The sequence below is a fragment of the Ambystoma mexicanum genome, chromosome 1p, assembly GCF_040938575.1.
Source record: "Ambystoma mexicanum isolate Mex_15411 chromosome 1p, UKY_AmexF1_1, whole genome shotgun sequence".
In the NCBI taxonomy this organism is placed as follows: domain Eukaryota; kingdom Metazoa; phylum Chordata; class Amphibia; order Caudata; family Ambystomatidae; genus Ambystoma; species Ambystoma mexicanum.
In genome coordinates this window covers 129,589,181-129,609,929 of record NC_090921.1, presented here as the reverse complement: position 1 = coordinate 129,609,929, position 20,749 = coordinate 129,589,181, and the positions used below count along the sequence as shown (strand labels likewise).

The window sequence follows — 20,749 nt, the reverse complement described above, 5'->3', positions numbered from 1 at the left end:
ATGAACATTTCTGCTTGCGCAGTTGTCCGCCATTTTTTGTAGAGCTCATTTGTTGATTGACAGTCGCATTTCTTGACTCCTTCAGGGAGGTTGTGTGGTTTATTGGATGCAGTGTAGTCTGCTCCGCTTGAGCAAATATTGTAATCCTGGCCACATCCCTACCTCCTTTTTCCTATTTTTTGCTATACGAGCACGGGGCATGTTCTCCTTGCAATTTACTCTACTCGAGGATCTTCAACCAGGTTAATTTACAGCACCATATGTCACCTGTCCATTGATCTTTGGAGACTCGGTGTTTTTGTGTTGTGCCCAAATGTGCTTCTGTTGACCCCTTCCTCACCTGTTTTAGGCTCAGACTGCAAATGTACAGTTCATTTTTCTGCTGTTGCTTGTCTTTTGGTTTGTGAGGTTGCAAGTGCCAGACTGTGAAAAAAATGATCACTGCTCTGCAGGAGTACAGGGAAGAGAAAGTGGATGACCTGGCACAAACAGATCGTATTGGGCAAAACGTTCCTAGAGCTGGTTATTGACTTCTTGATGCTGGAGGACTCATCAGTCGTCCCCAGGGGCAAGGTAGGCCCTTGTTCTGCACTTCCCAGGCAGGAGAGTTTCCTGAGAACTTGCAGGGTCTGTTCCCTCTAGTGAGCAGGTTCAGCACAGGTGACCCCAAATGTTCCTCTATGATGAGTGAGGGAAAGATCCTGCTCCCTTCTTGGAGCCTTTCAACTTGCCCCTGTCGAAGAGGACTTTAGCACAGACTGTACACCCAATCAAGTTCCAGGTGTAATCCTTCACAAAGATAGATGATCCTATGGAGAGTTCAGCCTCACCCCCTTAAAAAGGCAATCTGCTACAGTGGATTGGTTCCCTTCCAGTCTTCTGTAAAGTGTCCAATCCTGGCTGCGTTTTCAGAAGCTTCTGCCTGGTGAAGCCATACCCAGAGTGCTTTGTCAGTGGGAAGTGGAGGCACAGGAAGTATGGGAGCCATGGTAGAATCTAAGAAAGGCAGCCCATTTTGACGACTGGTGCTTTCCTCCTGGCTACTCTGGACTCCTCTCTCCACTACATCAAAGAACATCTGTTAAACAGCACCCTGAGGTGAGCTGTAAATTGTACTGGCACAGCGTGCCTTTGGAGCAGCGGTTCCCAGCTAACCCCCTCGCTAGATTTTCTGTTCTCTGTCGAAGATGACAAGTCTTGATAGAGATCAAAAGAGGGGGTTCCTGGGCTACGCCCAAATGCAAGGTTTGAGTATGAAACCTAGTCCAATACACTTAGACACATGTCCCTGTCGGTGAGATGAGTCACTAGCAAGCAAGCTAGCTGACAGTATGACACACATAGGTTTTGTCCAGTATAATTGTGAATTCCCAGAGACCACCAAGCCAAAACCAGACATGCCTTGTACTTCGTTTCATCTGCAGGCTCTGGGAGCGCACAAATAAATATATAGGATTATAGGTAGACCCAGCTGCTGGGATTTTGGGTTGCATCAGCCTTTGCCAGGAACGCACATGCCACCTTTTAACTGCCATGCATCCAAACTACAAACCGATGCCTAGAGGTGTTGGCACAGTTGCATGTTGGCACTTTTCAGCATGAATTGTGAAAGTGAGTTGTGATTAGCAAATCTGACTTTCATCAGAGACTGGTTAACCCACATCATTCTAATCAAGCAACGTGCAACTCCCAGTACGACTCGGACCTCGTCGCCCTTAAACACAAGTGCAGCGTGGTTGAGAGGAAATGGCGTGCTTCATGTACATCCTCTGACAAACTGGCCTGTCGCCTGCTCCAAAGGCAATACCGGCTCTCTGTCCTCGCCAAGAAGAGAGCTCCCAGCCAAGCCTGTGTCTCTGCGGCATCTAACAACTCGCCTGAACTCTTTAAAATCTGCAAGGAACTGGCCAATCCTGCCGCAGTCTCTACCTCTCCTATCCCTTCCCAGGCCCCCGCTGCACGGCACTGGCTTCTCATTTCATCTCTAAAACTCAGGACATCCTGTCCTCTCTCCTCTTCTCCCCTTCCTCCCTCTACTCCCTGCTCTTCCTATGGCTCTTCTTAGATCACCTCTCCTCCCTCCTTCTCTGCTTTTCCCCTCTTCTCCCCAGACGAGGTTCCTAGACAAGTCCAATCTATGAAAGTCTAGTCAAAACAGGTTCATCCCTGTTCCTCCAAAACCATCAAGGACCACATTGACTCCCTGGCACCTGCCCTGGTGGACTTCTGCAACCACTCCTTCACCACTGGAGCTTTCCCTTCCCCCCCGAGCCCCCCCTCCCTGAAGCACTCCCTTGTGCACCCTCATCTTAAACCCTCTGCCGACCCAACCTGCCTGGCTAACTATCTCCATCACTCCTTTCCTGGGCAAACTCTTGGAAAAGCTGGCCATCTCCCAGCTCAATCTCCACACTGAACCTGTTGGTTGTCTCCACGATCATCAGTCTGGCTTCAGAGCTGCCAGAAGCATTGAGACTGCTCTCCTGAACATCTGGAAGACCTTCTATCCAACCTTGATTCCAACACCCCCCTGTGTCCTCATCTTACTTGATCGCTCTCGTCTGCCTTTAACACGATCAACGATGCCATCCTGCTCAACCGTCTCCGTGATAACCTGGGGATCACCGGTCAGGCATTGGCGTGGCTAACTTCGTTCCTCTCTGATCGACCCTCCCAGGTTCAACTTGGGTCCTTCCTCTCCTCTATATCTATCTGTGGTGTTCCCCAGTGGTCTAACCTCTCTCCCTGGCTGTTCAACTAATACCTGGCACTTCTTGCCCACTGCATGGCTGTGCTCTGCCCAACTTCCAGTGCTATGCGGATGACACTCGGCTCATTTTCAGGCTACCCTCAGCCACCTCTTCTCCCTCTCCCATCTCTGACTGTCCGCATCCAGGAGTGGTGTGCCGCCAATGATCTCTGCCTTAATGCCAGTAAGACTGAGATTCTCCTCATCGGCATTACCGCTCCCTCCTTTCCTGTCACTCTGGCGGGCCTCTTGGCCCTCTTCCTGCTCCCACCTGTGAGGCTAAAAACCTTGGTCATCTTCGACTTTAAACTCTCCTTCTCTCCTCACATCTCTGATGTCTCTAAGAAGTCACACTACCAGCTGCAGCTCCTTGGAGTTATTTTTCGTTTCCTCTCCTTCCCCCAGAAGCTCACTCTCTCCAGAGCTCTGGTTCTCTCTAGGCTGGACTATTGCAACAGCATCTTTCTAAATCTGCCTGCTTCTACTCTACACTCTCTAAAAACTCGTCCGGAACTCTGCACTGGCTCCCAGTGGCTGCGAGGATTAAGTTCAAAACCCTCTGCATTGTCCAAAAGGCCTTCTGGGGGCTCAATACCTTCAACTCTCTTTTCCTCAATACCTTCCTTCTCGAGCTCTTCGCTCATCTGCCTCCAACTCCCTCAGGGTCAGTCCCTTCTCCAAGCAACTAGTTGGTGGTAGATCTTTCTTTTGGCAGAGGGCCTCCCTCTGGAACAGCCTCCCTGCCTCCCTGAAACGTGAGGAGAATCCTCTCCGGTTCCGGAAGCACCTCAAAACCTTTCCCTTTGCTTCTGATTTTTCTCCTCCTCTCCCCTGCTGACTTCCTGGCTGAAACCGAAATTACACTGGTTACCTGGCCACCCTCTGACCCGCCAATCGCACACCTGCATTGCCTTCCTGGCAACCCCCGCACTTAGGGACTGTTTTCTGTATCCCTACAGTCTCACTACCAGCACTTGACACCTGTTGTCTGCACTTACCCTTGCCACCTGTTAGCCGTACTTTTACTTATTGTAATTTATTTATTTTTATCCCACATACTGCACTGTCCCCTCCACTCCCCCCCCCCTCCCCCTTTTCCTGCACTTGCGCGATCTGAATGACATCTGGCCTAGTAGGATCGTCTTCCCTCTGTTCCCCCTCCCTTGCCTCGTCGCACCTTGAAAAGTGTGTGTGTGTGTGTGTGTGTGTGTGTGTGTGTGTGTGTGTGTGTGTGTGTGTGTGTGTGTGTGTGTGTGTGTGTGTGTGTGTGTGTGTGTGTGTGTGTGTGTGTGTGTGTGTGTGTGTGTGTTTATCTCGTTATAAATGCCATATATGAAAAAAAGCTCCATTTTCGCTCACATACGACATTCTGTCACATGGTCGTTTTAATGCTTGGAATGTGACCGTTCCTTTTTAGGGGTTGGTGCGGCGGCATGTCGGCCTCTACATGGTAGTAGTCCATTTCCATAAGAGTCAAATAATGAATGAACCCATCTTGACCAGGGCTTGGTGGTTCTGGATCCTCTTCTGCGTCTGAATCCTCTGTCCTTTTAAGAGGCTTTGGCGTTGGGGAGATATTCCGAAAGTCTATTGTATAATAATACCAAGTTATTGTATGTCTTGGGCATTGTAGCACTATCGGTCTCCTTCCCTTGCAGCCTCCCTCTAGTCCTGTGGTATTCAAACTCTTTCCCGCTAGTGGGTGCAAAGGATGTGGGCTGGGGCAGAAGGGGAAGGCCCTAAAAATATAAGCAGATTTTTAACTGCATATGTTTTCAATGAAAAGGAGTCTCCTTAATCCTTTTTAGATTAACAATAGTGATCTTAATACTGTGTTTTTTTTAGTTTTTTTTTAAGTTTATTAAGAGACTGGGGCCCCCCTGGTCATCCTTAGCAACCCCAGATTGAAGACCACTGATCTAGTCGCCTTTTCAATATCCCCGTAGTTACTTTCTGCCTTGCAGGAAATTAGTGTTGCAGCATACTCGCAAGTTCACAACATATCCATGCATGCTGTTGAGGGGTGGGGTTTGCGATTCCCATTCCATGCTTGGCTCCTCTGCTGGATCTGGGAACGTGGCCCCCCAAGATGTGTGCTTCTGTGAGGATGTTGAGGAAAAGCCTATGGCATAACGAGACCGTGGGTGTTGCGGGCGGTTTCAGGCACGCGGGCTGCAGGAGTGGCAGGCTGGGTCACATGGCTCAGGGCCTCTATACGCCTGTTCTCGTGGATTACTGCCCATTAAAGCCCCCTTAGCCGCAGCTAAAGGAGCAGAAGAGGACCTCTGTTCACCCAGTAAGCCGTGCCTGTGCTTAGAAGCGCCTTTTTTCTAATTCTTTAAACGGGCATGTCCGGAACAGACATGTTTATGTTCCGACTTATTGCACTAATTTTCAACCGTTTTATTGGCCAAGTGGAAGCCAAGAATGCACGGCCTGGGGGCTGGTGGATTCCTTCGCTACAGATACGCTGTGGGAATTGGAGAAGGTGGGGGTGTGGAGGGGGCAGTCTGAGTAAGTGGACAGCGCACAAGTCACTGCTGCCAGAGGCTGAAAACCACAGTCGTGTGGCGGTGGCGGGCGAATCACTGGGGTCCGATGCCACTGCAGAGCACACGCAGTAATGGACGGGACCTGGAAAGTAAAATGCAGCCCGGCCTGCAGCGGAGGCACGGATGGCTCTATTACACCAGTTGGAAGTGTTTATTGCCAGCCCATCAATAATGTATCGGCCCGCTGCGAATCGGGGATGGAAGAGAGGAAGGTCGGATCGTGTTCGCACAGGTGCAGCCCCTGCTCGAAGCCAGGCAGTGCTCCCTAGTCGCAGACTCATCGACAGCCAGCAGATACTGGCTGAAGGCGTGGACCCTGCTGTAGAATATTAGGTTTCAGATACGTCCTTGATGTACCTTGTTGTACAACTCCAGTCCGTGAGGACCTGATCCATGTCGGATTTTCAGGATACCCCTCATTAATATTCAAGATAAACATTTGCATATAATTCGAAATGCATGCAAATTCTTGCTCATGAATATTAATGAGCAATATCCAGAAAACCTGTCAAGGTTCGGCCCTGGAGTTGGACAACCCGAATTAGCAGGTGTGTGCCTCAAGTTTCGTAGTGCCCCTGCAAAGTCTGATCTCTGTTAATTGACAGTCGGTTCCAGCCCTTACTGGCAATGTTATTCAAAGTTTCAGGCTTCTATGGGGCCTGCTGCAGATGAAAGACAACTTCAAGGCTCCACACGGCAATACTAGCTAGCGTGTTGCACGGCAATGGGCGCCTAAGCCAGTGCCACCTCTGTATACGTCAGGCTGAAGAACGAGGGTCTGCCCAGAGCTCTGACAAAGGATTAATATTCATTCTAAACCTTCAAGCCATCACCTATTGTTTTGCTGCAGGGTCATGCGTGACACAGCATTGGACTAAATGTGCTACAGCCCCCTCCATCCACCTGCAACTTTTGGGTCTTCAGATGTTTTGTACTACAACTTCCTTGAGCGCCGGTTGCATAGTCCATGGTTATGTTAATATCATTTATACAGTGCAGCGTACACCTAAGGCAATCGTGGCGCTCGGAGGAAACCCAAACAAGGGAGACAGGCCATTAACTAACTAAACTAGAACAGCAGATTATTTAGGTGAGGTTGAAAGAGCAAATCGTGAACAGTCGGTAGAAGGTTGAACGGAAGCTTATTCTAGAGCTGTGCAGCTGCGACAAAAAAGGTCTGGCCGCCCGTTCTGGAGCGATAGAATCCAGGGACTTGAATCAAAAGGTTGGATTCAGAGCATAGAGATCTTTTGGGGACGTAGCAATGAAACCTACTCTGTAAATACTCTGCTTCAACACCATACACGGCACAATGTATGATACACAGTGACTTGAATTTCCCCAGTTGACCAACTGGAAGCCAGTGGAGATTGTGAAGAATGGGCAACATGCCTTCAAATGAGAGCTCTGAGACAACTCTGGCTGCAGAGTTTCTTAGTACTCTGAGTTGATTAAGAACGTAAACTGGTTGGGCCAAAAAAGATAATTCCAATAGGCCAGTGAGCCAAATGTAGAGGAGACTACCACTGGAGCTTGCAGATGAGATGACTGGAATGGGAGAACCTTGTGCAAAACCTTGATTTGAATGTGTCCTGTTTGGCAGACCAAACTAACTTCATCTAAGAGGCTGAGATTTTTACACCTGAATCTTCACAACCGGCACCGGTTGTGGAAAAAGAGCAAGAGTGCGGGTTGGGGGGGCAACAATCAGGGGTTCAAAAAGAGGTTGCTGAGGGAGGGCCAACCACCAGAACCTGTTTTCTCTACGTTCAACTTAAGCCAATTCTGGCTCATCCAGTCCCCCACAGCCTTCAGGCATGTCCTAAGGCTAGCAGCGACCACATATTGGGCAAGATTGAGAGGAACCACAATTTGTCCTCTGCATAGGTATATCAGTAGAAGCCATGAAACAGGATGAGCTTGGATAACGGCTGAACATAAGCGTTAAATAAGATTGGGTAGAGAGCCGAATATGGGGTTCCTCGCAAGCAACAGGAAGAGAAGAGCAAAAAGGAGGCAAGGAGAAGGGACTGGTCACCTAGGAAAGAGCAGAGCCAGGTCAGAACAGGGCCTGCAACGCCGGCCATGGATAATCTATTAACCAGGATGGCATGGTTGGTCGTATTCAATGCCGCTGATAAATGAAGGATTAGTGCGCCAATTCCACCATGGTCAGGGAGCCGGACGAGCTCATCGATAACCGAGAGATCAGGACTGTCTCAGTGCCACGACCAGGGCAGAAACAAAAAAGCCAGACTCTTCAATGTAGGAGCTTAGAATAGGAGTATTAAGAGTTTCTAACAACTTCATGAATAAAGGTTGAAGAGAAATTGGGCGATAATTAACAGGGAGCAGAGGATGAAGAGATGTTTTTTTCAATAAAGGGATGACTAGGGCATTAGTAGCGAATGAATGATTAACAGCCTTGGTCTCTAAAGAGGCAATTTCAGGCATAATAGATTTGATGATCGATAAAGGAATATAATGTCATCGGGATTAAAAACTGAACTCGAAAAGTAGAACTGGGTGGGGTTGAAAGACCGCAACAGGCCCGGAAGAGGCCATTGAATCTGTCGTGTTTATGAAAAAAAAGGATAATTGATAGCGTCTCAGAAGGCAGACCTGAATTAGAAGTAGTTGAGCGAGCAGATGACTGAACAATTTTAAAGAGCTCTTTTAGATTGATTTAGGGCAGTCTCAATCTGATTAGTGCAGGAGATGCACTTGGCCTCAAAAATGGCCTGATGGTAGTACCATCATGGCACTCGTGGATGGCATCTCAGTAAACCGATTTTGGCTAGAGGAAGGTAGTTGAGGTGCCATTTCTGTACTGCTTGTCTACAGCGAAGCCTCAGGTCAGCAAGGTTGGAGATACTGGGCTCCGAAGAATGGGCATGTGACTTTTGTTTTAAAGGGGGCTAAGCAATCAGCTGTGTTTGTTAAAGGAAGATATAAGCTGAACCAGGTCACGACTATCCAAAGGGCACGTAGCAGTGATCGATTTTATGATCCTAGATGGATCCACAGAAAGCCATTTGTGTCTCTGTGGCTGCGGGTCGACAGGAGAGGGGAGGGAAATGGGATGGAAAAGGGTATGATGAAATGGTCAGTCCAAAGAAGACTGAGGGGAGGGAAAGTCTTAAGGGCGGTAGAGGAAAAAATAACATCAAATGTATTACCTTGAACATGAGTAGGGCTGATAACTAATTGTGAGAGAGCGATAGAGATCCTGCATAGCAGCTAAACATCTGTGCAGCAAGCTGGAGGATAACTGGATGGACTTAAAATTGCCTAATCTGAAAAAATCAGCTACATGATGTTGTAAATCTGCTGCCAAATTCTGAAAATCAGGCAAAACTTTGGGTCACGCCTAGGAGGGCGATAGACGAGAAGAGTGTAACGTTTTTGATGCTGGTATGGCGATGAGAATGAGCATGGCCTCCATATTGATGTCATGATAGAGCGACAGCGGACAGACCAATGTGGTTTAAGCAGCCTGTGACTTGTTGATACAAGAGTCCCGCGCCTAGGACGGACGTGAGTTTGGTGTCTTTTAGGAGCATAATCCTTTGCGGAAACACGAACCAACACCAGGTGAGAGATCTAGGAACTATACCAAGGTCTGTTCTATGTAACTCAGTTTTCATTTTGTTTTCCCCAGGCAGAGTCTTGTATATATCCAACGGTTTGGAAACAGACGCTGGGATTATGTGTATGCGCGAAAAGGTAGAGACAGACATTTTTTTTCTCTGAAATTGTAAATTTTAAGTTTGTAATTTGGTTGTATAAGAAATAGTAGAAGTTCAAGAGAGCCAGTATTATCCGGTTTTTCTCCTTTCAGACTCTCAACTGGCCCGGTGGGTTGGCGAGTGTAGTGTAGAGGTTTCTTGGTCTAATTTGTGACTATGCAAAATATCCAAAATGGAAATTGACGTAGGCACCGAAAATCAAAAAGATTCAGAATCATTAAAAAAAAAAAACAATCTGTGTTGCAACATGAGTGTTTGCTTTTTGATGCAGTAGGTTTCAACTGTGGTACTGATTTTTATATATTACGTCATCGTAGATACATCTGTGGATATGTTTATATACCTCCTGCAGTGGAATATGGTATGCCCTGAAGATGGCTGGGTACAGACAAGAAATAGGCCCATATAGCCAAAACTAGAGTTGGCACCAAAGAACAAGATTTGTAACCATTCAGGAAATGCTGACAACTGCGCTCTAACACCTAACATTTAAGCACTTGATATCTTACTATTTTCTGCAATGAATATTGTTTTTTCTGTAACTTTTAATGTCTATGATGATGACCATATCATATGCTTTTGAAAATATGATATATGTGTTATGATAAAAAAATGGACAGCCTTGAGGACGACCGAGGGGGTCGAAACACGTGTTGGATACTGCAATCAAATATACACCTTTAAGATCACGGAGAGACTTGTATTTCTAATAAGATATCAAGTGCTTAAAAGTTAGGGGTTCTAGCGCAATGATCAGCATTTCCTAAATTTACGCAATTAACTAAGGAGGTGCAGGGTTCTTTGCTAACACACCTAGAGAACAGTAACAGCGCACCCTATGTTGGTCATACCCCAAATTTAAGATTTGTAACCCTCAACCTTACATCTCTGTACTGATGTGAATTAAGTGCACAGTCGTGTTTGTAAATAAAACGACACGTTAGACTAAGGTGTGTCAGGCATACATTAACATGTAGCCTACATTTTTACTTTTGCGATGGCAGGTTGAGAACCTTGGTGGGTATTTCAGCTTTATGATTGATTTTCATACTGTTATTGTTTTTGCAATAGCAAACGCGATTGTCGATTGGTGTGGTGTCAATGTTGGGAGGGTGGCACAGTTTCTTAGGATGCATATACATACAGGATGAGTCATTTCTAATATGCACTGTATGTTTGTCTAGAGTGTACATGTGAAATTGTTAGATGGTGCGAATGTGTATGCAAATTAAATGTGAAAAACAATTATATTCTCATAACATTACTAAGGCACCAATTGAATACATTCAATGAAGTGATTTTCAGAAAAGTGTTAGGGTCCCCCTTCCCGAATGGTGTATTCATTTGGGCAGTGGGCATTTATACCTCTCCGAGGCCTGCTAGACTGGGCCCTACTGCTGAATTGGTTTGATGCCCCTTAAATGGATAGTTGTCTCACTGGGTTTTTTATATAGCTAATATGCAACCATGAATGGCTGTTCGTGCTTAAAATGGCTGCTGTTTTTACTCCTTCTTTTGTTCTCCTTTGATCAATGATTAAAGGACTGGCCCCGTGGGGATTCGGCCAATGGCCTGCCGGTTACACATTGACGTCTGCGCAAGGCCTCCGCAGTTATCGCTGTCTTACCAGTATAACATGGTGTTTCATTTGAAGCCACTTTTGAATGCAAGGATGGCAGGGGCCGGGGGCGAGGTTTACGGATTTCCCCTGCAAACGCTAACCTGCTTTGCTGCCCTGCTACCCAAAGTCCATGTTCTGCAAGCACTCATTTCATTTTTCCCCTTTTCCCTGTTTTTGGTTGTTTACTTTTTGTTGACGGAAATGAATTCAAGTAGCCCTATTTCCAGTGACCTTTTAGATGTGGAAGCATTGGCTTCTGTGTCTGCTGGAGGCAGGTCCCCGAACCAGTCACATCTGCCCCCTCTTGGCACAGTGTGCTCAGACCAATGGTCTTCAAAATGTATCCAGTAGGTTTGCAAAAAACCTTGCACTAGTGCAATCAAAAAAGACCGGAAAAATACATAACATGGAGTAATAGTCTGACAAAGTCATAGAAGCTAAAATAAGTGGCACTCGCCATTAAACGTCTCCAAAAGACTTCTGTTTGAAATATATTTCTGTCTTGTACAACCTACTTCATAAACAAATAAGGTAAATAGTCTAAAGCATTGAATCCAGTACAAAGACGACCTAAAGTTTCTACAACATTTGGATCTTTACAAAAACGACAAATCTATCCAGGACGAGGTAGCATAAGGCGAGCACAGAAGATCTCATACAAGTACTCCACTGGTCTGTTAGGGAACCCCAAGAAGTATTTCTGTGGCTGCCCAAAATAATTACCATTACATTTTCCGTAAAAGTTATCAGTAAGGTTATTAATGTGAGCACAATTAGTACCTGCTCCCATAAATTCATTGTCTTCTGTAATCCTGTTTTAACGATTGGGAGGTTCAAGCAATTATCTTAAGGTCGAGTGCCCAGATTTCAACTTCCCACTATAAAATGAGTCTAGACTTTAGCCCCCGGATGTGGTCATCCCCGGCAATTTACATTTGGTGTATACCATGAGTTTTATTTGGCAAGCTGATGGCATTTAGAGATTTGACGGCTACTTCACTCTTAATTGCCTGCAAAGGTAAGCCCCAAGCTAAACCAAATATTGATCTTCAAGTACACATTCTCAATTTATTTAGCCAAATAATATTCAGCGTAGGAGAAGCATCCATGGCTTAATGCACTGTAGGCATTAGTTTTAATTTGGAAGCTACAAGTGGCTGCCATGAGAAACCATCATGGCCGAATCCATTTATAATTTTTTCAATACCAGTGGTCGAAGTTTTCTACTTTTTGTCATGTACATTTGGTCAGATTTTTTAAAATTTATTTTTTCATTTTAAACCCCTGACAAGTTTCTTGTTTCCTTCAGTGGAAGGTTAATTAAAAATTAGTGTTACTTTTTGGTCAGGATTTTAGAACGTGTAAGGCTCGTTTTGATTTTCTCGATGCTAATCTGTAGAAATGCCCAAATGGCATTGAAACTACTTTGCAAGGCTATCCTTGTCTGATCTAAAAGGACTAAATACTCAGCCTGGACTAGCCAAGAAATTGTACCCAATCTTGCTTGGCGGCACATTTCTTACATCCTGCTAAATCGGTCAACTAGAAGCTAAAGGGACATGGAGCTAAATGCAGCTTGTCTTAAGTCACGGTTAGTAGCGATTTCTCTGTAAAGGAGATGAAGGAAACTCCTCCAGTGCCGAGTGCTCACTCGCCAAGCAGTGCAGCTTATATTAAAGTTTGAACAAATTCCAGTTGTATGTGCTGAATCATGTAGGTCTTGTCAATTAAAAAGATCTGTTACCTTGCCAATAGGTATCACAGAAGCTGACGTACAGTCGGCCAATGCATTTTTTGGAGACCGCTCCTTCATCAGGGCCAGACTATATGGGGAAAAAGAGAACACAGGAAAAGAAAAAACTAGTAGATGACCATCAGACCTGCAGACAAGGGAGGGGTCTTAGTGACTGTGACTGAATCCAACAGACAACTCAATGACGAACGCATATATCTTGGACTTGACTGGGAACCCACTAAAGAAATTGAAGCGAATCTCACTTGTCGTCTCAACCATGCAGAAGGACTAGGCTGGATCTACACAGACTAGGGATTTCCTTATTTGCAAGCATCCCAAAGTACTGACATTCTACACTGGCTCCCTAAGATTCATAAGGATCCCTTACATCCTCCGGGTAGACCCATTGTACCTGCCACAGACGGCGTCTGACAGCCTATGCACGTGTCTTTTATTCCAACCCCATCACGCTCGGTCTTGTCGCACCATTGCCTATTGGTGCTTTAGGCATCTATACCCCTTAACCCCCTCAGGTGGTTCACTAGGTACCATCACCACCGCCCTCTCTTGCTGGCCTCTTCCCTCCTCGAATCTCCTCATGCAAGGGCCTTTTTCATTACATATGCACAAGTGTGTGACTGGTACCCATGTCTTGGCCGTTAGCGGAATCGTCTTTGCCAGTATCTCGGCGCCCTATCTCACCATGCCTGCTACACTTGAAAACCTTTTACTCGCATTCCCTTGAAAGTAGCCCCAACCCCCTCCATTCTACTGCACTGGCTGCTAGTGTCAAGAACCCACTTCCGTGCTGCATGAGTGCACAACGTGCACTTTACATGGCATTAACCGGTCACGTGGATCGGCTTTAATCTTCATAGCAAGGTTGGTCTTAACAAGAACATGGGGCCCTCTTTGGCAGAGAAATGCAGCAGTAATGAAATCCCTTGCATCTCCATTTCGGTAGATGGTTCGGTAGATGGGTTTAGCAAATTCAGTGCTGACCTTCGCTTCGCTCCAGCTGTGCTCGAGTCCTGGAATGCTCGGCTGACGCTGCTCTTCCACAGGGCAATAATTACCCCTGAAGCACTCATTAAAAAGGAGCTGATAGTATTTAAATGCCCCTTTCCGTGTGCTCTAATGTTGCCATCCACCTTTGTGCTTTACAATAATGGCATTCTTCTTTTCATATGCTGGGTGTTTGGTCTTTGTCGTCTTTTTGCCATCCCCCTACCTCTATGGGGCAGAGGGTCTCTTTTAAACCCTAAGCGGGTCATCTTGCCTATCCCGGCCATCTTCTCGTCCCCATGGCGATGCATGCCACTTTATAGGTGGACAATGTGATGCTGACCGTCATCCCACGTGAATGTCTTCTGCAGGGGAACCATGTTCCGGAAGCCTTTCGGATAGCGTGCGATCGTTCTAGTTTTCTGGTCGGTTTCATGGCACGGCTTGTCAAGTTCATGAAGATCGCCTGGATGACGTACCTGCTTTCCACACTGTGCACCCTGCTGCATGCAAAGTAGTGCGTTGCGAAGGGATACTTGGGCGCACTGCTGTGTGAAGGTAGTTTTTCACTACTACCCCAGGTTCTCACAATACAACAACCTGGGCATTGGATGCCAAACCCAGGCAAGACCGTTAGTCCCTTGACTTTTGATGGAGAAAGCTTGGCAGTGGTGTGATGACCTGAGCATTTGGGTGCAAAAGCTGGTATCGGACAATTATCAATACCTGTCCTATGACACGCGTGCCAGAGTAAGTGATGGCAGAATCCGAACATAGGATGGCACTAGCTTTAAATGACTACCTGGCAAATGCTGATCTAAAAGCCAAAACCTTTGGCACCATGAGTGACTTTTTATAGTTGTGTATTTATGCCTAAGAATTACCTCCATAAACCCACTGTTGACTTTTGAGCTTCTCTCGTCCCAACTCATTGGCGGGTGATTTTCTTGTAATAAAAAAAAAAGTTTCTCCAGCCTGCAATTATTCCCTTTACCTGCCTACCATGCCCCCACATCAATCCCCTGTAACTTCTCTCTCTATATCCTGTGGCTGTAGCATTAATACATTTCTTTTCTAATTGCATCTGTGTTTATTGTAGCAGATCATTGCATGATTTTGACCAAACGAGGGGGCGGGGGGCAAAAGGATTAAGTTTTACAGGGTAATGCCCTTTCTCTCTATATACATTTTAACACAAGCAACCGGGTAAGACACATCTGTCTCGTAGTTTTGTTACAGCCAGTCTAAATCCAGGTAAAAAAACCTCAGTGGTAAGGACAAGTGATGGAGAACAACAAGGCTGTGGCGAAGGACAGAGCGAATTTCGAAGTATCCCTACCCCATCCAGGGACCTCAGCTAGGTCGCGATGGTGTGCCGCTTGTCTAACAGAGATAGAATAACAGATAAACTAACAACTTCTATATGTTTGTCAGATGTGGAATAACCTGTTGTAAACTTGTACACATTCTTAGCTTCAAAGGGATGTGGCGAATGAGGACGCAGTGAAATAAAGGGGTGGGTAGCCTGGTTTTCTGCCCATGTTACCCTCTCTCCCAGACTACCCAGAGAAAGAAGGCCTATTGAGCAGATGGTTCCCAGTCAGATGTATGATCAATACATCCTGTCCCATGGTTTATGGTCTCCATCGAAGAAAATGCAACGAAAATAAATGCATCGAAATGCTATCTTTTACATTTAAAAGTACATATCCATCGAAACTTGTCCATCAAATATAGGAATGGACAAGTTTTGATGGATATGTACTTTTAAATGTAAAAGATGGCATTTCGATGCATTTATTTTCCCTGTTGAAACGTTACATGGAGCTGTCCAGCCCTGAAATCTTTAAAGTATTTCGGCACTGGCCAGCTTCATGTAACATTTTCTTTATGGAGGTGAGGGGGTTCCTCCCAACCCCCAAGGGCAACCCCCTAACCCTAATTGAAATCCAACAAAATGTATTCCATGAAAGTGCCTTTCGATGGAAATGACTTTAAATGAATACATTTCATTGGATTTCAATTCAATGAATTTATTTTCGATGGATAGTCCAGATACTGTGTCTCGTACAACACGAGGGCTTGACCTTTTACGAACAATCACAATCTGCTCGTCTAAATTTGTACTTTGTGGAGTATAGCAATGAGTTGTTTTTTTCAACATTTTAGAGAGAGTTTTAATTTAGCTTTTACAGTGGTCCTAGTGTGGCAGGCCAGATCTGGAAAGCTTTACCCCACAGCTCCCAAAATCTGGTCCTCCAAAAGTGAAACCACTCCATATTTTCAAGATAGCGTTACAAATGTACTGTATCTCAGCTGATGTAGTTAACATAATCATTGGTGATATATTCCTGATATGGCTGATGCTACCTTGGACCTGACTTGGAGACCCTTCCTCCATGTTCTTGTTGGTAATGGGCAAATGACTTTTTGAGCCTGGATTTAAGACCCTCCTCCATGCTCATGTTGCTAATAGGTGAATGACTTTTTACAGCCTGGATTGGAGACCCCTCCTCCATGCTCTTGTTGGTAATGGCCGAAGGTATTCGAATTAACACATTCTGTAACAAATGTGGGGGTTAGTCCGTGAATCTGTGGCCAACAAACCTTGCTATGGTGCTCACATAAAAAAAGTCAGTCATTGGTTATAGTCCCAAGGCAACCCTTTCCAAAAAGGAAGGCCAATTTGGAAGTCAAAATGGTGTGCATTCTCGATAAAATACTATTAAAGATACATCTTTTAATTGCACTTGCTTTGTAAACTTTCTTTTAACATATTTCATAATGTTAATTTACGGCCAGGACATATTTTAGTAATAATAAGAACATTACCACGATATTACTGTGCAAAGCACCCTATCAAAGACGGGATTAACCAATGACAATGTTTTTTGTTGGGCTACCGTTGCAAGATGGACAGTTTTTGGTACACTCCTATTTTGCTTCTTCTCTGAAAGGGAACAAGGGTACCACTGAGCTGGCTGCCATACAGCCTTTTGGGAACATACAAATTACCAGAGATTCTTCACAGATATGCCTGGAATGGCTGTGTGCTTGAATCGCAAAGTACGCATTCTAATTTCGTTTTTCACACCAGCCTGACCCTGTTTATAACCATGAAACCATATATGCTCATCTGGACAGCCTGAGGATACAACTGCTGCAACCTCGGTTATTCCATTGGGCCCTAGAAGTTCAAGTTACTAGGCTTCGCACAATCGGGTTTCCTGCAATGAGCAAATGTCTAAATAGAACAAGTATTCTAACCCTACCACAAAATCAAGACGGCGCTAAAGCATTGTAACCATATAGCTAAGAAGAGGAAAATGGAGGATGAGGATGCATGCTGAGGGGACGAATCCTCAGGCTGCATCAGTCAAGAGCTGCCAGTGATGAAGTGGTCTGGATCGCTTTACCCTAGAGGAGAAACGAACGTACAACAGAATGGACTGTCCACATCGGACCATCATGGCGGTTGTGCACTTCTTCAACTTCCCGGACGATCTCTTCCTTTACTGCCTACCAGACTACTAGAGGTGACTACATGTCAAGTTTCAGATTTTGCATCCTGGTGAATTTCCTTTCTAAGAGATTGAGGATGGGTGCCACCTGTCAAACCTAGTCCATCTGGATGATGAAACACATACTACATGAATCACTTGCTATGAGGTTAAAACCCCACAATATCCTAAAACTAGAAGTAGAATTCTGGCAGATGGGGTGTAAAATTAATACTTCTACCCAATGTGGTCCTAGAGGAGGAGGTTGAAGATCGATTCTTCGGTTGGAATCCATGCCAGAGACATGATGTCCTGTTTTTCGTTGATGGTCTCCAGCATTCCTTCAGAAGCTGGCTATTGGATGAAAAGGTCCACTCTTACTGCATGCCAACTTGCTCCAAGGTACAGTCATGGCTTCAGTAGATGAATAGAAACAGTAGTGCTTAGTAGCTGCACATGTGATCTTGGGGCTGGTGCTGGGTGAATGGGCATTTCGTTTGGTGCTTCTAATAGTGATCCAAACGATGCTAACTCTTCTAGGCTCCCACCCTTTCTTTTCTGTTCTGCACAGATTGGCCTGTAGAGCAATGGGTGACTAATCTGCCAGCGTGGGTCGGTTTTTGGAAAATGCGGGCCAATTTTACTTGGTACACTGTACCCCTTGTAGTTTTGATCATTGCCATTGGCCCAGTGTGCCTGGAAAAGATCCATGCACCAAGAATGTTCTCAAATAGAGTTTCTGGTGTTAGTTTATTTGGGGGAAAAGTCACCAGTTTCTATGAGCAAATGTGTGTCTCCCTTTTATGTTGGTTCGCAAGCTTTTTTGTAGCACCAGTCTGACCCTTTCTGTTGTGCAACCAAAGTCCGAGGGAGAAAACTGTGACCTCCATGTTCCACCCGCCCTGGTGCATGTCCAATAACCAGGCTATTCGTCTTGGGCGTCTGACTCGGACACTGTCTACCGCTGCTTGTCTGGTAGCCAGAGGAGCTTTTTGGCTGTGCCTGTGTGCGGGCTGTGCTGCAGTCTGAGCCCTCTGTTATTACCAACGCAAACATTCCTGGAACAAGCTAAATCCGTCTATAGCTTGTGAGTGGGATTTTGTGTACTGTTGGGGGAGCATTCAAGCTTTCTTTTGTATGTGCAGAAAATGGAATGTTAATTGAATATCATCTCAATTTGCATGGATAATACTGTGATCTTTCTATCAAGAGTCGAGATATGCTCGGTGTTGTGGGTACACTCTCTTGAACATGCTGTGTCAACCGCCATGCAGGCTTTTAAGTAAAGGGCATTGGCTTCAGTTTGCATAGGGGACGAGATCATGGAAGTTGTGGTCATGTGACTTTAGCTGGAAAGTTTCCTCACTCCTCTTTTGCCGCCATATGCATGTTGAATGGCCTTTCTGCGTTTTGTTTTCCATCTCGTTGTGTACAGCCCAGGTAAATTGCATTGCAGTAGTCCAAGTTGACTAGGGCTCTGGTACAATTCTCTTTTTGTGGCTTTGCAAAGTATGGCTGATGAGGTGGACTTTGAGATGAACCTTGCATGCCATTTTGCCTATTTGTGATGTAGAGGATATATTTTCATTAAAGATGATGCCAAGATTCTTGAGCTGGGCGACTGGTTTAGGTGGTGCATCTAGGGTGTCGGGCCAGGAGAAGGGGAGGGTGCTAGATTCAGGGTTATTGAATCCTGATCTCCATTTGTGATGCTTTGAGACCAAAGTTATTCAGCGCAAGTCATTCATAGACTGATTTCGGACCGTTGGTTACCGTGTCTAGCTGGGAAACATCCTTTAGATAGAGCTGGTGTCTAGGGGTACTCGTGAGAGCTGCCAGGGGAGTCGATTGATGCATGGTGATTTGCAAGAGATACCAGCTTCAACAGGAGAGTTTCTATGCTGAATTTCAGGTGGATAGGTCCCAACCCTTTGCCCAGGAGAACCAGAGTTCAGAGCCGTAGATTACCAGCCTTTTCTTTCCCATTCATTTTCTTCTGCATGGTGAGAGTGCCAGTTTGTTTGGGAGACCGGAATGAGGCTGTCTCGGAGGGGTATCTTTTTTTTTAAGTAGTCTTGTAATGTACTTGAGCCCTACATTCCACACAGCTTTTCTAGTACCTAAGAGAATCTTTAACTCTGATGGGGAAGCACCAGAGGTTCTGGAAGGCACAGTGATGTGGTCCCTTTCTTGAGGGCGAAGATCAATCATTTAAGCGCTCTTCTGTATTGTGTGTAATTTAGCGATTTGTATTTTTTTAATTGTTTTTTTTAATTATTTTTTTTGGGAGGCAACTGTGTGCACATTCTCACATTAGATTTACTTTCTAAAAATCTCATATTTTTCGCTCCCAGCTCCTGAACACGCTGACCCATCTGCGAAGGGTGTGGACGGTGGACAGAGGACCCTTCAGCTGACATACTGACAAGACCTGCCGTAAGTACACCTTGCTTTGCCAAAGGTTTGATAGTGGAAAGGAGCAAGGAGGATTCCACAGTATTTTTATTTTGTATTTTATTTATTTGTATAGCGCACCAGGCCCAAGGGCATCCGGGAGCATATCTTGGCGCAATAATGGTACAACACAGTAATAGTTAGAAAGCATGAAAGCAAGGAGAGGTAAAGACCTCGCAATGTACAGTATATACAATATAAAAGAATTAACAATGTAAGGTGAGCACTATATATACAGTAGCATTATACACAATATATAATATGATATGCAGCAATATCTACAGTTAGTATTTTTTAAGTGCACAGTTCAGTGGCCTGTATTGCCCTAGATTGATGAGGGGGAACATTGATAAAGTAGGCCGCTGGAACCACCCATGAAATCTTTTTAACGTAATCCTCATTCTCTTGTGTGCTGAGTTGGTATTGTTTAGCGCACAACAGTTGTCGTGTGTCCAGCGATCTGCTCCTGGTTTCATATAGTTTTCCTGAACATTGACTTAACACAACCTGAGCTCAAACCAGTGTCTTAACTTATAATCCTAGCACGACTACTTACGATTGTGTGAAAGAACTGTACCTGATGTTTAACATGAAGCATCCCTCTACTTTGGATATCCATTGGAGAACGCCAGCGTTGGTAAGCCAGTAGATTGTGTTATGTGCCCAGAAACATCATTTCAATATAACATTTTGTAAAATAACCATCTGTGAAAAAGGAGAAGGCTCATCTGCCTACACTAGATTTAGTAAAGGATGATGTTTCAGTTGCTTTTAGTGGAGTGTTTGCGAAAAGTCAGTGGATTCCCGATGTATACTGAACACACACACACACACACACACATGACGGTAAAGCTTAAGATGCAGGCTTGGATGATGGAGTCCATACAAGACTTCTAACAGGTCTACTTTGAATGATTATCAGTGGTAATCAGGATGCCTGTAACTCTGCCTTCTCCAGCATGGGGTCTGGCATGGATTCACATGCTCATGAATATTCCCCGTCGTCAGGCTGGGAATCCTCGGTAAAGAAAAAACCAGTATCAGTTTCGTTTCTGATCTGTCTTTCGTAGTAATAACCAATCACTGGTCTCTGCGTCATACTGACCACAGCCAATGACTGCCCTCTACCTAAGCACCGCCTCTGGCAGCCATCTTCAGATTTTTACCGCACGTTCATGTGTTGGGATCCTCGTGCTATTGCTCTCGAGCGTTAGTGCTATTTTTTCGCGCTTTTTCACAAAAACTTCGATTCTTTCGGTCAAAAGAGCCTCAAGCTCCACCGATCCTACATCCGATCAACGGGGACCCGTGTCGGATTCATCTGTGCCCCTCAAGGGTGAAGATTTCGTCGAGCTACGCTTCGGAGGACTCCAGAAGCTTCTCA

At 45.3% G+C, this 20,749-nt stretch overlaps 1 protein-coding gene across 3 annotated transcripts in view; it reads left to right on the top strand.

Annotated features, from left to right (window-relative positions):
• LOC138567068 (polyamine-transporting ATPase 13A3-like) overlaps positions 1–20,749 on the top strand; it is a 656,189-nt gene that overhangs the window by 70,406 nt on the left and 565,034 nt on the right. For 2 of the 3 annotated variants that reach the window (XM_069644931.1, XM_069644914.1), the window contains exon 2: positions 19,266–19,347. The gene's annotated coding sequence lies outside the window, so the exon portion shown is untranslated. Of the gene's footprint in view, positions 1–19,265; positions 19,348–19,908; positions 20,003–20,749 lie in introns of all 3 variants that reach the window. The other variant, XM_069644921.1, reaches the window with a different exon arrangement.